Source organism: Aotus nancymaae, unplaced genomic scaffold, assembly GCF_030222135.1.
Source record: "Aotus nancymaae isolate 86718 unplaced genomic scaffold, 86718_ANA_hifiasm-v0.15.2.pri h1tg000036l, whole genome shotgun sequence".
NCBI lineage: Eukaryota > Metazoa > Chordata > Mammalia > Primates > Aotidae > Aotus > Aotus nancymaae.
This window is the reverse complement of record NW_026988450.1, coordinates 76,302,402-76,323,645: the sequence shown is the minus strand read 5'-3', so window position 1 is coordinate 76,323,645 and position 21,244 is coordinate 76,302,402. Positions and strand designations below refer to the sequence as shown.

The 21,244-nt window shown below is 48.0% G+C and overlaps 1 long non-coding RNA gene across 11 annotated transcripts in view; it reads right to left on the bottom strand.

Annotated features, from left to right (window-relative positions):
- The window catches only part of LOC105716817 (uncharacterized), a 365,411-nt gene that overhangs the window by 243,423 nt on the left and 100,744 nt on the right, over positions 1–21,244 (bottom strand). For all 11 annotated transcript variants that reach the window (XR_010345628.1, XR_010345629.1, XR_010345630.1 and 8 more), the window contains exon 2: positions 19,380–19,790. This is a non-coding gene — a long non-coding RNA (uncharacterized LOC105716817). The remainder of the gene's footprint in view (positions 1–19,379; positions 19,791–21,244) is intronic.

Below are 21,244 nucleotides of genomic sequence, written 5' to 3'. Positions count from 1 at the left end.
TCTTCATCACCTTCCTACACATGTGATCATTCAGGTCAGGATTTCACATCGCCCCGCAAAGCTGAGGTTGTGATCCCCGATTTCCAGGTGAGGACACCAACGTTTGGAGAAGCCAAGGCAACAGAGTTAGGTTCTAAAGCTAATAAATTTGTTATGGAACAAAAACCAGCTTCTAAAATGTTACTTTCTTGGGCATGATAACGCGACCCCGTACCTTTTGCACACAGCTGCCCCTGCTAACATCTCCCCAATCCTCCCACTAGCCCCATCCTCCCCTTGCGTGGCCAGCAGAGACCCGAATCCACAGTGGACACTGCTTAGGCACCCCACTAATTGCTCTTCCAGCCCGCGTAAAGCCGACCTCACCGCAGGGTGAGGACGGACAAGGTGTGCAGAGACCCTTCCCCACACCCCACTCCCAGCACGTTGGGGCCAACCCCCACACACCCAGCCTCTGCCCCATATTGGAAAAACTGCCTCCCACTCTGGTGCTGCAGGTGTGACTCTCAGCCGCAGTGACAACTGTGGCACCTACAGACCTGACAAACACCCCGACAAGAAAAAAAGCGTCAAGCCATTTTCCCCACAACTCTCCACTCCAGTTGGCTGATCACTGCCTCTCAGAAAGAAGTCCTGGGTCCCTCTGGGTCCCAGAGCCCCCGCAGTGACTCTGCCCACTGTTCCTTTCCAACATGGATGCCCTCAATTCTGGGGTCCCCTGGACCCTCCCCTGTACCACACCACATCCCCGTGCCTGCTCCAGAGAGCACTAACCTCCTGTGACCAGTGCGGCCAAAGCAGTTCTTTTTTTTTCTTTTTGAGACAGAGTCTCGCTCTGTCACCCAGGCTGGAGTGCAATGGCAGGATCTCGGCTCACTGCAACCTCTGCCTCCCAGGTTCAAGCAATTCTCCTGCCTCAGCCTCCTGAGTAGCTGGAATTACAGGCGCATGCCACCACACTTGACTAATTTTTGTATTTTTAGTAGAGACGGGGGTTTCACCATGTTAGTCAGGCTGGTCTCGAACTCCTGACCTCAGGTGATCCTCCCGCTTTGGCCTCCCAAAGTGCTGGGATTACAGGCATGAGCCACCATGCCCAGCCAAAAGCAGTTCTTAAAGGTCCAATCCACTCAGTTATTAAATGAAAAACAGTTGCCCATGAGTCACCCCCAAAGAGTTCTGCACATATGCCAAACATTCTGTACCCACGATTTAATTGATCTTTGAAACAACCCCTGAAGCAAGCACTATTATCACACTCATTATGCAGCTGGGAAAACCAAGGCTCAGAAGGTAAAGTGATTAGAATCACACGCTGGTGATTTACAAAGCCATGATTCAGACCCAGGATTTCTGTCACTGAGAAGACTCACTTTGAAGACTCTTTCATACTGTTTTCCTGTAGTTTCACCTGATCTGGGGAGAGAGAGCCCTGTTTTTCCAGTAACCACCCTGAAAACACAGCCGCCCGTCACCTAGATTCACGAGTACTCTGAATAGTAAGAGGAGCCAATATGCAAGTAGAAAAAAAGCAGCCTGTATGACACCCTTTAATTGTTAAAAGTCTCTTTTGATGGGCGAGGTGGCTCACACCTGTAATCTCAGCACTTTGGGAGGCCGAGGTGGGCGGATCATGAGGTCAGGAGTTCGAGACCACTCTGGCCAACATAGTGAAACCCCATCTTTACTAAAAATACAAAAAATTAGCCAGGTGTGGTGGCGGGCACCTGTAATGCCAGCTACTCAGGAGGCTGAAGCAGGAGAATAGCTTGAACTAGGGAGGCGGAGGTTGCAATGAGCTGGGAGCACACCACTGCACTCCAGCCCGGACAACAGTGCAAGGCTCCATCTCAAAAGAGAGTCGCTCTTTCAACCAGGTCTCTTCAGAGTTCTTCATTCATCAGCAAATACGAACTAACACCATATTGAGGGCCTTCAAATATACAGTGGGCCAAACCTTGTCCTTCCACCAGAAATGCCCACAGGCTGGGAGGCATGGACCCATAACAGCAGGAGCCGTGTGGGAAAAAACAGGCAGCATCTATGAGCTGAGAGGACAGTACAACCAACTCTGCTAAGTGAGAACAGGCTCTGAAGACCCGGCAGCTGGGTTCGAAGCTGAGACTGGACTGCGGACGGGAAAGGGAGACAGAGGCGGAGTAGGACTGCAGCTCTTAGCACTGGTGATGGTGGCTGCCTCACTTTCCTGTGGCAGGCACCCTACTGCTATGACTGTTCCAACACCTCCCACAGCCTTTCCACCCACACTCCAAGGAGTTTCTCCATTTGACTCAAATCCACCAGGAAACTGCTATTGCATCTAACCTCAAGGTCCCAGATGATGGGGTTTGTAGCCGAGAGTCCCATCACGGGTTAAGAAACTGAGCAGGAAGGAATGCAGGGATACACAGGCACCCACAGATAATGAAGGACCCACCCTCCTAACGGCCGACCAACGTGAAAATACGAAGCCTGGGATGCTCAAAAAGGACTGTGTATGGAAGACTCAAATGTGGTTGTATTTTCTGGTGTTGTGCCATAGGTGTCCTCCGCTTATCACCCAGCACACAAAAAGAAGGCGAATTCCAAAAAGATGAGGCAGCCATAAAATTAAGATCGAGAATGCCATGGGTGATGCACGGCCACAGATTAACTGAAATGGAATTTCCTTCTTAGTCACTGGAAGCCATAGGAACCCAACTCTAGGCAGAGAGGCCACTGAGCCACTTGAATCAGCCCCTTGTTTGCTGCTCCTAGGGAAATGCAATCAGGAAGAAGCTGGGTGTGGAATGTGGTCCTTTCCGTAGCACTTTTTCATTCCTTCAGCTACGCCCCACCCCTCCCGATCCCCACCCCAACCATCCCCTCCTTACAACCACCATAAAACCTTGCCTTGGAGATCCAAAATCCACAATGATTAGGGTGATCGCTTAGAAAACAGGGTCCCAAATGGTGAGGATTTCGTGGAAAAAGTATGAAGATTTCACACAGTCTTTCTGCCGTCTGGGCTTCCTGACCCAAATCTGATTGTTGGAGGCACTGCATACTGATCCAGGAATTCACTGACCATACGGTCTGAACTGTTTCAGTGGTGTTCTCTTCCCTACCAGTCCTGTCCGCCGCCCCCTGTCCAGCATGCACCCCAGCCAGCCAGCAGAGCTGCGGCAGAACTTCCTGTCATCTTCCGGTGTGCCAGCCGCCGCGGCTTATGACTTCCGGAGACACCGCAGGAGAACAGGCACTGTAAACATAGCAGGCCCGTGTCACTCCTATCAGGCGAAAAGATCCGGCCTCCTGCAGGCCAGAGTGCCTTCAAAGGGCCCCAGCTGTCCATCTGGGACCAGAGCACTGTCATTTCTAGCTCTGCATTTTGACATATGAGGGGTAGAAAGCAGGCATCTGGAAATATGCTCAGGAGTGCCAAGGAAGGCTGGGAATCCCAGCTGAGTCCTCAGTGACGGGGTGTCTCAGCCTCTCTGAGCCTGTTTTCACATCTGTAAAATGAAGATGGGATGACATTTACATCTTGGGGTCACTGGGAGAATTATTTAAATCCTGGCACATAGTATGCACTGAATAAAGGGTAACAATTACATAAGAATGGTGACATCAGCTGGACGTGGTGACTCAGGCCTGTAATCCCTAAGCACTTTGGGAGGCTTAGGTGGGCAGATCATGAAGTCAAGAGATCGAGATAACTCTGGCCAACATGGTGAAAACCCCCTGTCTACTAAAAATACAAAAATTAGCTGGGCGTGCTGGTGTGTGCCTGTAATCCCAGCTCTTTGGGACACTGAGGCAGGAGAATTGCTTGAACCGGGGAGGGGGAGGTTGCAGTGAGCCAAGATCGCGCCATTGCACTCCAGCCTGGTGACAGAGTGAGAAGTTGTCTCAAAAAAAAAAAAAAAAAAAAAGAACGGTAACATCTATGACTGCACATTGACACCTCAACCATTAAGCACAAGACCTTAACATCTGACAGAATGCATGGGAATAAGACTCTAGCAGGAGACCACAGAAGCATCGGGAAAGCCCTGGATTCTCCAGGTGGCAAAACGGAGTCCAGCCCCCACGCCCCCCTCAACCCCTAGGAGCAGGGGACATCAGATGTGTCTTTTAAGCCATTTCTCACCCATTCATCACACCAAAGAATTACAATCTGCTCAGCCACAGCCTAAATTTCCCCCAATTTCTCCTTTTACCATTATCTTTGGTGCTATCTAAACATTTATCATCCTCAGGAAGACATAAAATGCTGGTGCTGTCTGAATTCAAAATGCAATGTCAACTGGAAACCTCAAAGCCATTTGGAGGATTTATTTTGGTGCTAACTAGAGAGCAAATGAAACCCCAGGAATGGCTTAATTAACCCCGCAAGCAGCAGCCAGGCATTTTCTTCCTGTCTCGTTCTGGTTCTCGAGGTTCCCTTAGGTCACCAACAAGGACAAAGGAATCGACAGAGACAAGAACATAACCCAGGTGGTCATTAGGGCTGTCCATGAAAGCAGAGTGGGGAAAGGAGGTCTCATTTGGAAGAAGACCAGTCCAGCTCTGCCTGAGATCTGCCAGACACTGATTATGTGACCATCTACAAGTTCCTAACCCTCTTCAAACCGCTCTGAGGTCATAAGGATGACCAGGCTTCATGAACACTTGGTATATGTGGGGTGCTGTGCAGAATGTATCTTATTGAAACCTCAGACCCTTCCTATACAGAGCAACTAGCATAGCCCCATTTTACAGATGGGGAAACCAAGATCAAGAGAAGTTAAATAACTTGCCTCAGATCTGCAAATGGCAAAGCCATGACTCAATCCAGACCAGCCAGCTCAGACCCCCTGAATCCACCACACTCTTGCACATGACACAAAAGACTCAGACTGTGAAGTCAGGTAAATCCAAGATGGGAGATTGACTCAACCCCAATTTCCTCACCTGAGAAATGGGGTTGACAGCGACAACTTCACAGTGTTGCTACAGCAATGAAATGAGGTGAAAGTCATGTAAAATGACAGAAGAACACAATTATACATATTCAACAAAACCCACAGTCCTCAATTTTTCAGCACACTTCCCTGCACATAGCACATAGTAGCTGCTCAATAAATATTCATAGCAACTCAGCGATGACCAATGGATGTGAAAACCTTACAAAGCTGTTGTAAGGATTAAATGATGCCAAAAATAAGAACTGCCAGCGTACTAAGACCACAAGAAACATATATCCCAAAGGAAATTCTCTTCTCCATGTGAAGCTTTCCCTGGACATAACCCTCAGGGCACCATGCAGGTGGTCTATATTTCTGTAACCAATCAGTTACCAGAAGAGATACTGAAGCTCAGCACAAAAGAGCAGGTGAGTGCTCCCAGCCCATGGCATTTGCCCACGTTCCTGAGTCGGGGGGGGAGGGGGGTATCAAAGCATCACCCCCAATGTTGCATCCCCCAAAATCACGTGAAGTCATCAAGTCACAGACAGAAGCTGGTCCCATTGGATTCCTAAATATTCATCTGTGCATTTGTGTGTTTTGAGGCTAGGGAAGGGCAGGGGAGAGAGAAACTGTTCCCCAAGGAAGCCAGGCTCCTTCGAGCACCACAAAGACTCATCAGCAGATAGACCAGTGCTCTGCAGACACACAAAACACAGACTGGACCCAGGATGCTTGGCCATGGAAGTCAATACGAGGCCTGAACCTTAATCCTGCCCGGGATCAGCTCTTTGGATGTACAGTCTGTGTAGGCGCACAAGGCTCCTGGCTCAGAAGGGCTCAAGCTTGGTTTAATGCTCTGCTGTCCACTTCTAGAAATTCTTCATCATTTTTGAACAAGAGGGCTCATATTTCATTTTACACTGAGCCCCGCATATTACGTCCCCAGTTTGGCCTACCACAGACAAGCCAACAGGCCCAGCTGCTCCCCCTCTCTGGCCTCAGTCTTGTCAGTAGTAAACTGGAAGCATAATGCCTGCCTCTCAGCTGCCAAAGCTATCCAGAGACCTACGCAGTCAATGCTTCATGAGTGTAGCTGCCATCCCCCTAACTGAGGGCCATGGTTTGCTGCCTGGCAAATGGGGTTATTTTCCCAGGTACTGGCTACCATATGGAGCTTTGCAGATACGATGAAGCCAGAGATAGACACACACCTCAAAATTATGGCTGTTGACATCATCATCATCGTCATCACTGTAAAACACTCAGCTGAGCCCAGAATAAGTCACATCATTTAGGGGTCTGAGAGTGCTGCACAACAAGGCTGGGGGTGGTCAGATTCGGCAATGATACCAACATGCATCCTCTCTCCTGGTATCAATCTGCAAAACTGGATAATGCACCAGAACAAAAATATCCCTAAACCCCTAGTACTCAATAATAAAAGAAGATATTGCCCAGGCTCCAGTAAGACAAGTGAAATGCCTCTACTACATACTAAAGACAAGTGTAAGTTCCTTAAGGATAGAAAACAGGGCTTCACACACACACAAATGAAACATCTAGCAATACATCTAACCAAAGAGGTGAAAGATCTCTACAAGGAGAACTACAAAACATTGCTGAAAGAAATCAGCGATCACACAAATAAATGGAAAAACATTCCATGCTCATTGATTGGAAGAAGCAAAAATCAATAAAATGGCCATAATCCCAAAGCAATTTATCAATTCAATGCTATTTCTGTCAAATTACCAACATCATTTTTCACAGAAGTAAAAAAAAAAAATTCTAAAACACATATGGAACCAAAAAAGAGTCTGAATTGCCAAAACAATCCTAAGAAATAAGAACAAAGCTAGAGATCTCACATTACCTGACTTCAAACTATACTACAAGGCGACAGTAACCAAAACAGTATGGTACCGGTACAAAAACAAATACACAGAACAATGGAACAGAATAGAGAACCCAGAAATAAAGTCACATATCTACAACCATCTGATATTCAACAAACTAGACACAAAGAGGCAATAGGGAAAAGACTTCCTATTCAATAAATGGTGCTGGGATAAATGGCTATCCATATGCAGAAGAAAATGAAACAGAACCCCTACTTATCATCATACAAAAAAATAACTCAAGATGAATTAAAGACTTAAATTAAGACTTCAAACTATAAAAATCCTAGAAGAAAACCTAGGAAATACCCTTCTCAATATAGGCCTTGACAAGGAATTTACAGCTAAGTCTTTAAAAACAATTGCAACAAAAACCAAAATTGACAAGTGGGGCCTAATTAAACTAAGGAGCTTCTGCAGAGCAAAAGAAACTATCAAGAGAGTAAACAGACGAGCCACAGAAAGGGAAAAAATATTCACAAACTATGCAAAAGTTCCAATATTCAAATCTATAAAGAACTTAAATCAACAAGCAAAAAAGCAAATAATCCCATGAAAAACTGGGCAAAGCTCATAGACGGACACTTCTCAAAAGAAGACATCATGCAACCACCAAACATGAAAACATGCTCAGCATCACTAGTCACTGGAGAAACACAAATCAAAACCACAATGAGATACATCTTGTACTAATCAGAATCGTTTTTGTTAAAAAGTCAAAAAATAAGAGATGTTAGTGGGCCTACATTGAAAAGAAGACGCTGACATGCTGTTGGTGAGAATATAAATTTAGTCCAGCCACTGTGGGGAACAGTAGCGATTTCTCAGAGAACCATGAGTTAAATTACCATTTGACGCAGCAATCTCATAGCTGGGTATATACCCAAAAGAAAATAAATAATTCTACCAAAAGGACACACACACCCATGTGTTCACGGCAGCACCATCCACAATAGCAAAGACATGGAATCAACTTAAATGCCCATCAGTGGTGGACTGGATTAAAAAATGTGGTACACGTCCACCAAGGAATACTATGCAACCATAAAAAAGAATGGAATAATGTTTTTTGCAGCAACATGGATGCAGCTGGAGGCCATTATCATAAGCAAACTAATGCTGAAACAGAAAATAAGATACTGCATGTTCTCACTTATAAGTGGGGGCAAAACATTGGGTGCACACGGGCATAAAGATGGGAACGACAGACACTGAGGACTACTAGAGAGGGGAGGAAAAGAGGGGAAGAAGGACTGAAAACCTGACTATTGGGTACTATGCTCAGTACCTGGCTAATGAGTTCAATCATATGCCAAACCTCAGCAGCACCCCATATACCTCTGTAACAAACCTGCACATGCATCTCTTGATTCTAAAATAAAAATTGGAAAAAAATAGAGCTTCAGCTCTAGAGCACTGATGTAGCTCCCAGAACATGCAGCCTCACACAATGCCTTGCACACAGCTGGAACACAATGACAGCCCTAGAAATGCCTTGTGAACCATCAACGTGCTTGATGCTCAGTGGTATCCTTCAACTCACAGGTAGGGTGAACCACCACTGCAGTTTGCACAAGACTAAGGAGGTTCCCAGAATGTGGGACTTTCGGTGCTAAAACCAGGAAAGCCTCTGGCAAACCAGGACAAGTTGGCCAATCTAGTCACAGGTATTATCTCTGTGTGAACAGAGGTTCCTCCTCAGGGGAGGGTTATAGGGCTCTTCTTAAGCCATCAACACATTTCTATGCATTCTAAGTTTTCACCAAAGAACTTCTATTAGTTTTATCGCCACAGAAAGTGTTTAAGAAGTAAAAAGACTATTTCACAGTATGCACTATCCATTACCAAATTCAAATTTTCCATTTCTAATCATATTTTTCTTAAAAAAAAAAAAAAAAAAAAGGTATCCTTGGCCAGGTGCGGTGGCTCACATGTGTAATCCCAGCACTTTGGGCGGAAAAGGTAGGAGGATCGCTTGAGCCCAGGAGTTCAAGACTAGCCTGAGCAACACGGTGAGACCGCATCTCTATTAAATGTAAAATTAAAAATTAAAAAAAAGGCCGGGCGCGGTGGCTCACGCCTGTAATCCCAGCACTTTGGGAGGCCGAGGCGGGTGGATCACGAGGTCAAGAGATCGAGACCATCCTGGTCAACATGGTGAAACCCTGTCTCTACTAAAAATGCAAAAAAAATTAGTTGGGCATGGTGGCGCGTCCCTGTAATCCCAGCTACTCAGGAGACTGAGGCAGGAGAATTGCCTGAACCCAGGAGGCGGAGGTCGCGGTGAGCCGAGATCGCACCATTGCACTCCAGCCTGGGTAACAAAAGCGAAACTCCATCTCAAAAAAAAATTGAAAAAAAAAAACAAAAAAACAACTCAGCTCAAACTTACTCTGTTTAATCCTCCCTTGTGGCCGGGCATGGTGGTTCATGCCTATAATTCCAACACTTTGGGAGGCCAAGGTGGGAGGATCACTCGAGTTCAAAAGTTTGAGACCAGCCTGGCAACATATCAAGACTCCGTCTCTAAAAATAAAAAAGAAAAGAAAAAAAAAAAATCCTCCCTTGCTCATTTCTGTCAGCTTTTTCCCATAGCATTCAGCTTCCTTCCAGCAGTTTTCCCCTCCTGACCTTCTATAAACGGCCCTGCTGCCCTGAAGTGTCCTTCTGGGCCAAGGCAGGCATCTCAATCTTGTCTTTACTAAAATGTGTCTGTGCTGTGGGCTTTGCTAGAAGCCCCAGATCCTGGCTGACACAGGCTCCTAAAGGGGTTCGTCACAGTAACTCTGGGTCCCCCACACCTCTTATTGCAATGGGTCACCTGGGTAAACCTCAGCGAGTGAGGACCAGACTCCAGGCAGCCCCTCCAGGAGCCCTCGGTAGTAAGCCCAGCTTCTTCCTCAGCTCTCCACCACGCATCCAACTCCCCAAAAGCCCACAGCATTGATGTGGGGGACCTCCGCATCCATCCTCATGATACCCAGCCAGGTCCAGACACCGCTGCTGGCCTCTTCACTGGTGTCTTCTCAACAGCAATGTCTTCACTCACACGCCCACTCTAGGCCCCTATTTCTTTTTTCTTTCTGTTGATCCCACAGGGGCCCCTATTATATTGCTCCTTCTACACCTGGACTCTGGACCTGCCCTGGCACTTGCCTTGTCCCCTTCCAGAATTCACCCCATTCAAGCATATCACAAGCTGGTACTTGGTGTCGGGCACGCTGATGGGCAGAGGGATATAGTGGTGAGCACCACCCATCCCTGCCCTCCAGAAGTTCCCAGGTTCTCAGGGAAGGAACCCAGGAAACAGTGCCAACTAGAGAGTGATGTGGCAACCTCTGGTCAGGCTGCAAATGCACATGCTCTGTGCCCTGTGCTCCTGGGACACACTCAGACATGCACCTGCAGCCGTATGCCAGGATGCTCATGACAGCATTGTTTACAATGGCAAAATCCTGGCAACAACCCAAGACTGTGGCGCAGTGAATGAATGAACGGGCAATCGTCTGCCCAGCATAAGGCTGGGAGAAAAGAGGAAACTGCAGACATCTTACACACGATGTCACCTGCCTACAAATTTAAAAACACACAAACTGGTGCTACCAGTGATCTTCAGATAGATTTGTAATAAAATTGTAAGAACATGACCTGTTATACCCCAAGTTCAGGAGAGGTACTTGTATGAAAAGAAGGACAGGGAATGGGAGAAAAGGCTCGTAAACTTCTCACTTATCCCTATTTTTTTTTAAATTTCTTTAAAGACAATGATCCAAAGCGAAGCATGCCACATCATGAGCACGTGCTAATCCAGGGGTGGGAATACGGCGTTTGTTAAATAACCCTTTATGGCTTTCTGCTTTGTGTATCAGTGCTAGACATCGCATTATGCAGAGATCACCCCGAAATTCCACAGCAGATTCTAGAATGTATGGAGGCTTTGGGAAAGACAGTGGAAAGCCTAGGAGCCAGAGAGCTCCAGGCGCTCACAGCACAGCAGGGAGGCGGGCCGCTGGATCATGAGGTCTCCAGCCTGGCCTGAAAGGACTGTGCTCTATCCCCTCACTTCCACCAGCTCCAGGCTCCCTCCCCAAAGAATCAGGGGTCAGGCTCTGCTCTGCTCCCTTCCTTCCAGAGGTCTCTGTGGATGAAATGCAACCCCACAGAGCAATGGCATCCAGCTCTCAGGCACTTTCCCAGAGGTGACTCATCTGTCCTCTCAACAAGCGCATGAGGGGCACAAGACGAGAACTGTCACCCCATTGAGAGATGGGGAGCCAGAGCCTCACAGAAGTCCCAAGAACTGCCTGAGCTGACTCAACAGTCAGAAACTAGGGCAGTCACAAAGCCCGTCTGACTTCCACATTTGAATGAGATGCAGGGCTTACTATGCGTCATGTTCGGAGAGGGGAGCTGGACCACTGGCTTCCCGAGGGAGCAAGTGAAGGCCCAGAGAGGCCAAGTGTCTTCCCTCAGCTCACACAGCCAGAAAGTCCCAGGGATTTCCTAACATCCCTCCACCACCTCCCCAGAGCATTTCTCCATCAGGAAAATTATTTTTATTACAGGTATCCTCATGTTCCCTGAAAACCCAACATGAAGCTTCTGCCCCACCCCACCCCACTCCCACCCGCAGCGAGCAGAAAGCTGAGAGCTGGGGCGGCCAGTGTTTATTTGTTTATGTCATCATCCCCACTGAACCCAGTCTCCAGCTTCTGAGTGACTCAGAGACCTGATGACCACTAGCAGCTGCTCTTTGCTTGGAGCCAGATAAGCCAACAGGGGGTGGGGGCGTCCATTGCACTTCCTGGTAATCAGGTGGGACACACTCTTCTCCCCAGTGCCCCCACCCCTTGTGGAGTGATAAATGGTGACAGTTAGATGAGAGGGAAAGACCCCATCCCCAGCAACTGCACTGGAGACCCAGCTATCAGCTTAGTGCCAACACTTTAACAAGCCTGCAAGACAAAGAGAGAGGGATGAAGCCCCCACCCCATCGCCTCACCCCCACCACAGGGAAATAATCTGCCTCCTGGGAACAGGAGAGATCAGAGAGCCACCAGGGCCACTGGAATACAGGTTCCCAGCCAAGGCCACCCTGAGCCCCAGAGTCTCAGGAATGGGCCATGCTCGGCTCCAGTCCAGTGTGGTCCATCAATTATGGTGGCTTCACTGCCCCAGTCTGGTCTCCAGCATGATAAGCAAATGCTCTTCCCTGCCTGGCTTGGTCTCCAAAGCCTTTTCCGTGGAAGTTCCCTGGGCCAGAAACAGAATGCATCTTGAGGCTTTATCTGTCCTCAAAAGCCTGATCTCTGGATCCTACTCCTCTCACTTTAACTGAACACAACACTCAGCTCCAAAGAACAGAATACTAATTTTTTCTCTTTCTTTCCTTCTTTCTCCCTCTCTTTCTTTCCCTTTCTCTTTTTCTCTTTCTCTCTCTTTCTTTCTCTTTCCCCCTACCCCTTCTCCTTCTTTCCTTTCTTCTTCCCCGCTCCTTCCTTCCTCTTTCTTTCTCCCTTCCCTCCCCCTCCATCTCTTTCCTTTCCTTTTCTTTCTTTCTCCTTTCTCCTCCTTCCTTCCTTTCCTTCTTTCCTATCTTTCTCTTTCTCCCTTCCTTCCTTCCATCTCTTTTTCTCTCTCTCATTCTCCCTTTCTTTCCCTCCCTTCCCCCCTCCCTCCCTCCCTCCCCCATCCCCCTCCTTCCCCCCTCCCTCCCTCCCTCCTTTCCTTCCTTCTTTTCTTTCTTAGAATTGGGCCTTCTTCCAGACTTCTCACATAGCCGCTTACTCTGCTCTTCCTATGGACAGCAGAGAATCATTTGCCAACTTTATCAAATATGCTCCCTTCTCTTAAGATAGGCCGACCTGGCTGCTCCCTGTGTCTCTCACAGGCTAACCAGGCACTGTAGGGAAGAGGCCCAAATGCACCCACCTGGCCAGACACCCAGAGGCCAAGGCCATGGTCCTGCCCCACATCGTGAGAGTTCTCTGCAGTGCCTACAAACCTATGCATGCCTCCAAACTAGCTCAGGGATAACAGGGGGCTGGGGAAAGGGTGGAAGGTCAGAGACCCTCTTGGAATCTGTTCCCTTCATTAACTTTGGAATTCCACAAGCCAGTGTTTTCTCAAGGCTTCTTACACTGAATACTCACCCAGGAGGAGGGGGCTGCAATCTTTACACCCACAGGCTCTAGGGGGAAATACAGGAGACAGCTTCATGGGGTGAGGCCAGCCACCACCTGCCCCGCCCCGAGGTGGAGGAACTAACATTTAGAGAGCAAATACTAACTGGCCAGCTTTAGAGTAAAACTAGAGGTTCAGAGGTGTTACAGTTTGCAGATGAACAAAGTGCTCAGAGAGGCCGGGCACTGTAGCTCACGCCTATAATCCCAGCACTTTGGGAGGCCAAGGCAGGTGGATCACGAGGTCAAGAGATCGAGACCATCCTGGTCAACATGGTGAAACCCTATCTCTACTAAAAATACAAAAAGTAGCTGGGCATGGTGGTGCACGCTTGTAGTCCCAGCTACTCGGGAGGCTGAGGCAGGAGAATTGCTCGAACCCAGGAGGCGGAGGTTGTGGTGAGCCGAGATCACGCCATTGCACTCCAGCCTGGGTAACAAGAGTGAAACTCCGTCCCAAAAAAAAAAAAAAAAAAAAAAAAAAAAAATGTGCTCAGAGAGATTAAAACACTTGGGCACGTTGTGGGGCAGGGGACAGCGGGAGGAAGGGCATCAGGAAAAACAGCTAATGCATGCTGGGCTTAGTATCTAGGTGATGGGGTGATAGGTGCAGCAAATTACATGGCACACGTCTACCATGTAACAAACGTGCACATCCTGAACATGTACCCCAGAACTTAAAATAAATACATACATAATAAATAAAAATAAAATCCTCTATACAGAAAAATAAAAACTTGAGCAAGATCACACAGCAGGTATAAAACAGCAAAGCTTCAAAACCTGATTTAGTTTTGTTCCAAAGACCACACTCTTCAAATAATTGTAGCTCTCAGTCAAAGAGGGCCAAGATCTCATATGACACAGCCACTCATGAGGCAGGAGGCTGAGTGACTGTCCCTGGAACCCAGGCCTGCCAGACACAAAGCCCACTCAAGTTAGCATGGAGGCCTGTGTGTGTCATTCAGGGACTGAACAGTATGTCATAGTGAAAATGTTCTAAAGTGACGTCCCCAAACTGTCACCAAGATCCCTACCTGTGAATGCAGCATCCCCTGCCAAAATGCACATGCCTTTCCGTTTTACTATGCATGGATATCAGAGCCTAGGACACAGTAAACCCTCAATAAATGTCTGCTAAATGAACAGTAAGAAAACTAGCCATGTGAAGGCTGTCTTTTAAGTTTTCTGTAAACCCCAATGAAAACACTGCGCATATGCTGCTTAGCAAGTCTCAGAGAAATATCACATCTTGTAACAATTTTTTTTTTCAGTCTGTATGATCCAGGAGAAGTTTCTGCCTTTCAAAGACAAATAAGGTTCCCTTATTTAGACCAAGGACAAACTACAGTCTATAGGCCCATCGCCAGTTCTTGTAAATAAAGTTTTATTGGCACACAGCCACACCCACTCATTTACATATTATCTATGGCTGCTTTCCAGGTACAAAGGCAAAACTGGCTAGCAGTACAGAGATGTGTGGCCCACAGAGCTGAAAACATTTACCGTCTAGCCCTTGATATAAAAAGTCTGCCAATCTTTACTTTAGACACAAATATAACCTACTCAGCGTTGTGCTAACTAACTAGGAAGCTCAGAGCTAAATGTAATGTTAAATTTTAGTAACTCATTCATCTTCAATATTTTTTATATCTTTATGCCTATATGCTTTGATCTTCTAATTCCATTTTAATGTTTTATTTAAAAAAAAACTAATGTTCCCGGAGTACATATTATATGCCTGGCCCTGAATTAAGCTTTTTAATATGTTCTCTTATTTAATTCTCACAATAAACTCATGGAGTAGGTATTATTATCTTCAATTTATTTATTTATGTATTTATTTTGGAGATGGACTCTCACCCTGTCACCCAGGCTGGAGTGCACTGGTACAATCTGGGCTCACTACAACCTCTGCCTCCCAGGTTCAAATGATTCTCCTGCTTCAGGCTCCTGAGTAGCTGGGATTACAGGCACATGCCATCATGCCCAGCTAATTTTTGTATTTTTAGTAGAGACAAGGTTTCGCTATGTTGGTCAGGCTGGTCTTGAACTCCTGCTCTCAGGTGATCTGCCCGCCTCAGCCTCCCAAAGTGCTGGGATTACAGGCTTAAGCCGCCTCACCTGGACCTTATTTTCAATTTATTGAGAATAAATGAATGGAAAGAATAAACAAATAAGTCACCAATTGATTGTATAGTGGAAATAGTTACTATTTCACCATTCAATCTCAGAGAATAATTAATGCAGGAATTGACTGAAAACCTTTGGGTGCTCAATGAATGTAACAGGCAGCACTGAGACGTAACTGCAGGCAATTTCAGCCAAATTATAGGATTACCAAGTGCTAGCGTTCTGGGATCCTTACTGTTTTCAGTCTAGCTTCAACCAAGTCGTGCAGTCGCTTTACCATGAATCTTCAGGATTTGGGGAGAACCATGATGAACTGAAGCTACAGCAGACATGACAGAGGACACAGAGCTACTACTCAAGTCACAGGCTCAGACACTACCTCCAGTGACATGGCCAGAGCCACACAGACAGAGCACCACAAACAGAAACAATGGCCTGCACCCCAATTTAGTCCCCTTCAGGAGGACCAGGTCCACGTCTCGTTAACAGTATTTTTGAAAAGTTGACCTTTTCTTAAATACCAACATCCTAAGCAGTATTATCTGCAAAATCACAGGTCTTATGTACAATTGCTGTCTTTTTCAAATCTGAGTTAAATACAAAACAATTTTTAAATCTTATCTGTAACCTAACATCATCTCACATCACTCATCAGCATGCTTTGAGAAGCGCTGGCTGGACGGGAGTAGCGGGTGTCGAGGCTGACCGTGAGACTGCAAACACTAGCTTCTCTGCTCTCACCATCAACAACCGTGGCAGCTTTCTGGGTCTCACTGAACCTCAGTTTGTTCATATGTAAAAGGGGAAGCCGCATCCCCCTCGCCAGATGAGAAGGTGAACTGGGCACATTCTAGGTATTCATACACACCAGCTCTTAAGCAACCTCGGGCTGTTGACCGAGAACCCCTGGAGATGACCGAGTCATAGCACTTCTCTCACGGTCACCCTGGGCAGACTGTCAGGTGCTCCAGGCACCCCGAGGGGGAAGAGGCCCAAGATGCCAGGCCATCTCCAGGAACCTGGCCAGGATGTCAGCGTGGGTGACAGGGCAGCCTCTACAGCTAGAGAATGTGCTGTCAATCATTCCAGGAGCCCATCAAGTGAAAAAAGTACAGGTTGGGTCTGCTCTAGCAGCCGTCAGGGATAACAGGGCTCTTCTAAGTGGCTGAAGGTAGGCTTGTGACATGACATCAGAACAGCAAGCTCCTGCACCATGAGCAGAAATGCAAACTGTTCAGGCAAAAGTCCAGGGAAAACTGGGAGAGCCGCCCTGGACTCATGATGCACGAGCAGCTCCCTCAGCGCCAGCTCCCACCATCTAACTGATGAGTCTGGGAGCCACTAGGCCTGGTTTGCCCGACCACAGTCTCGTGTACACCTGTTGTCCCAGAGTTTAAGTGATACAGCACCCTTTTCACTCTCAAGTGTCCTGGCTGATCAGTTTCTCTATGAATGTACTAAAGGCCCAAAAAGGAGACATAGTTAGCTCAACGTCACAGTCACCGGTGGCCAAGAAGGGAGAAATTGAATCTCTCAATTGCAGTCAATGTTGCACAGTGGCTTCGGAGTCAGGCAGAGCTGTCAAATGCTGCCTGTATTCCCTGGGGACACTTGATTTCCCTCTGGGTGCTCCAGTTACATCAACAGTAAAACAAGCTGGGCGCGGTGGCTCACGCCTGAATTCCCAGCACTTTGGGAGGCTGAGGCAGGCAGATCACTTGGGGTCAGGAGTTTGAGACCAGCCTGGCCAACATGGTAAAACCCCGTCTCTATTAAAAATACAAAAATTAGCCAGGTGTGGTGATGTGCACCTGTAATCCCAGCTGCTCAGGAGGCTGAGGCACGAGAATCGCTTGAACCCGGGAGGAGGAGGTTGCAGTGAGCCAAGATCGCACCACTGCACTCCAGCCTGGGCCACACAGCAAGACTCAGTCTCAAAAAAACAAGAAAGAAAGAAAACAGTAAAACAGATGATCACCACAATGGTGTGTATCTCATAGCTCTGTTTTGAGGCTTGAATGGCAAAACATGTGCTATGTGCCCTGTAGAGACCATGGCTTCATACATAGAGATTATCACTACGTCAGTGTCCATGGGACACAACGTCCTTGCTGACACAGAGAAGGAATCGTATTCATCGCCATAACCATTCTGTGTCCTTTGGTGCCTGAGCCCACTCTGGCCCTACTGTGAAGAGCGGGAGATAACCCGGACCAGCACAAATGGGTTGTTCTAGGGAGTAACTGATAAAAGGGGAAAAAAACAGAGCTATGGGCCATGTGATAAGGGAGGCACAGCTGCCACCACCATAGGGCGGGGGAAGAGGGCAAGAGGGGTGACAGAGGCCTGGGAAGGCACAGGGGAGCGGGGAGTGTGCTGCCTCTATCTTTCCCGGCTAAGCCCCTCCCATCCCAGAACCTCTCTGCTCACCACTGTGAGCCTCTCTGCAGACCCTCAGCAATCTCCCTACCCAAAATGACTCCTCTGCCTGCCCCTATGTGACCACAGTATGGCAAGCACAGCCCAGCACCCGCTGCAGCACAACGTCACACACACCGTTCCCAAGACTGCAGGTAACAGTCTCCAGCCGAAGGGGCCTGGTTCAGTGTAAAACATGAGGTACTTCTCAGCTTCTGGCTCTGCCTTCTCCTGGATAAATAACTTTGGACAAGGTACATGGTCCCTCAGAGCCCCAGGGCACTCAACTGTGTAATGGATACACCACTGCTCTCCTAGTGGGATGGCTGGGCTAAGTCATACATATGCTCAATAAAAGAGTATCTCCTTTCTGTCTGACCTTTTCAAAGAAGCCAAAAGAAAACCACTGAGAGCCACCATTTGATCGGGGCAACTGTGACGCAGCAAATAAAATGTCTGCTATGTGTCTAGCCTGTGAGCAAGGCAAATGCATTTCCTGAACTCAGGGAGATTACTTTTTAGTGTGAGAAAAAAGACATGAAACCAAATAACTTGCACAGATGAATATACAATTGTAACACATCTAGGAGGTATGGATGAGAGCAGCGTGTAACACCCAGAGGGACGTTATTTGCTTTAGGGGATCAGGAAAGCCTGAGAAAGGGCTGTGAGGCAGGAGCAGAACTAGGAATCCAATCAAAATCAGACTCAAGGCCCCGCCCCAACTGCGGTCTTGGCCGCCACGTGCCAGGTGGCTTCAAGTGACCTGAGAACTGGACCACTTGCTCTTTGAGCTGCAACTCTGCTTCAGGCAGCTTGGCACCACTCATTGCTCAGAGCTAGCAGCCTCCCAGGCCACAAGGTCCAGACCTGAGAGGCCAGTCCTTCCACTTTTCAGCTGCAGAACTGCAACAGGCCTTTGTGGCCAACCCAGCTGCTCCCTCCCTCCAGCTGGCACGAGACTCCATTTCCTCATTTGCCACTGACTTGTCACTCTGTCTTCCCGTGGGCTGCAGGGAAACTCTGACCTTTAATCCACTGTCCACGCCAACCAGCTGTACTCAGATCAGAGTCCAGCACTGCCTCCCTGGCTGTGCTCAGAAGGATCATCAGGGCCAAGAAATGCCCATCATCCCCAGAAGCTACCCTAGCCAGCATTATCCACCACGTGCTGAGTGTCTGCCATGTGATCAGCATTTCAATGTCTCCTTGATGTTCAACTCCAGTCCTGTGACATTTGATAGTACTTAACCCTTCACTGCAGGGAAAGGAATCCAGCAGTTCACATGGAGGCACGCCATGTGTATGTGTGAAAGATTCACACCCAGGCCCATCTGCCTCCACATGCACCTGCCCACATCCAACCCTCACAGTACCAGCCATATGGCCCATGTTGTTCCTAGCCCTAAGCACAGAGCCAAGAAATTAACCCCCACGCATATCCTCCCATTGAATCTCCCATGTCTTTATTCATTAACAATCCTGTCTTAATTTACCCTTTCTGCAGTATCAGAGGCTGTGCCAAGTGGCACACAACGTCTTCAGGACACAGAACCAACAGCAGAGGCACTTTATAGGGAGGTCGATGATAACAGCTAAACCGGGAGAATCAGAAAAATGGTGATGTGTGTCTACAATGACACATGTGAGTGCAGGGAGCAGTCATGGCTTCCAGGAAGGACCTCTGGATTTCCCTCTGTCTCCCCCATGCACCCAGTATCACACCAACCACACAGAGGTGCTCATTAAGTGCCAGCTCGTTGCAACAACCAGCCACATCCCAGTGAACCCTCCGCCACCAGCCAGAGCAACCTCACCTCAAGCCCAGCTGAGCCGGAAGGAATGTGTGTGAGATGCTTCACCAGGAGAGTCGGGGTCTTACGTTCCACAGGGAGACCCAAAGGAAGTTGGCAGAGACCCAAGTAAACAGAGGTCTTAGCCCTCGCAGCCAGCTGCAATCCCTCGTCCCCCGTGGACATCCAAGCTGTAAGAGTCCATGAGGCACTCAGCCAGGGCCACCCTTAAAACCACTTTAAGTATCCTGAAATGTGCCGGGCGTGTGTCATTCCAGTGCATGGTTCCACCAGGGTTATTCCCTAGAAGACTGAATATTCACTGTAAATCCATCAGACTCAGAAAATAACACTTGACCGAAGCTCTGTGCAGCTGACAGTTGCAGCCATCTTGAGGGGCATCTTTTTCATCTCCTTCTGGCCAAAAGATCAGGCCTGCAACAGGGAAGAAGAAAAATAAACAGTCTTGTCACGGTCACCAACTCTGAGCAGTATTCAGTCATTCTTTCCTCCTTGTAGTTGGTCCTAACATAGTCAGAGAGTAACTCACTAAAAATAATTCTCCATACCTGGTAACACACAAAGGTGAGACTGGCCTCTAGGGAGGTCTTCAGGTGAGAGCTGCCTCCCCTACGGCACCAAGGACCTCTCAGACAGAGAACTGGCAGCTGCTCAGAGCCTCAGGACCACCCTGGGAGGGGACAGGAGGCTGTGGGGCGTCCATTATAAAGACGAGGGGAGAACATTTGTGAGTGGCTTAGAAAGCTGACAGCATGGCCAGGCCTGGCAGGCAGCCGGGGCTCCCCTGCAGAGCTGAGACGTCCCTGCCGGGAGCTGGGGGTTTAGGGTCAGCTGGTAGGAAGTAGTTCTTTGTTTTGTTTCTTTTTAAAGACAACCACAGAACCCTGGCCTGGCTCCAGGCCTTGTCCGGCACTGCGAGCCTCTTCCAGGGCAGGGCCTGGGGCCCGTTCTTTCCTTACTCATTCATTCAGTGATTACTGAGCACCTGCCAGGTACTCAGCACTGTTCCATCAGTGGGGCGATAGCTTTGTCTTCCCAGTCCAGTGTATTAAAATCACTCCAGAGATAACTGAAGAACAAATCGGTCCAAGTGCGTAGGGCTGGAGGCTCAATATCCCCCAGCCCACCCAGTGATAACAATAACTGCCCTTTAAGGAACGTCTATGATGTACTTGCTAATATCCCGACCTCTCCATCTGATTCGATCTCTCAAACACCCTGGGACGCCCGCCCCTATTTTCCAGATGAAGAAAAGGAGGAACAGACAACCACTCTGCTTTCAGACTAGTAAGAGAGGAGCCTAAATCTGAGGCTAGACAGTCTGTCTCCCAAGTCCATGCCCTGATCTGATGCTCTAAGTTACCTTGTGAGGAATTCCTGCCCAGAATGGCCGCAGCTAAAACTTACTTCCAGGCTTTCTGCATGTATGAAACCCTCATTTCATTCTCACAAAAAACAATGAGTTGTAGATTATTGTTAACCAACTTTAGAGATGAGAAAGATGAGGCCCAGAGAAGTGAAGCAACTTCCACAAGGTCACACAGCTAAAAAGGAAAAAAAAAAAAACCCACACAGAAAAGGGGTTTGAGACAGAGCGCGGTAGCTCACGCCTGTAATCCTAGCACTTTGTGATGCCGAGGCTGGTGGATCACCTTGAGGCCAGGGGTTCAAGATCAGACTGGCCAACATGGCAAAACCTTGTCTCTACTAAAAATACAAAAATTAGCTGGGTGCGGTGGTGCATACCTGTCATTCCAGCTATTTGCAAGGCTAAGGAATGGGAATCACTTGAACCAAGGAGACAGAGGTTGCAGTGAGCTGAGATCACACCACTGCATTCTAGCCTGGGCCACAGAATGAGTCTCTAT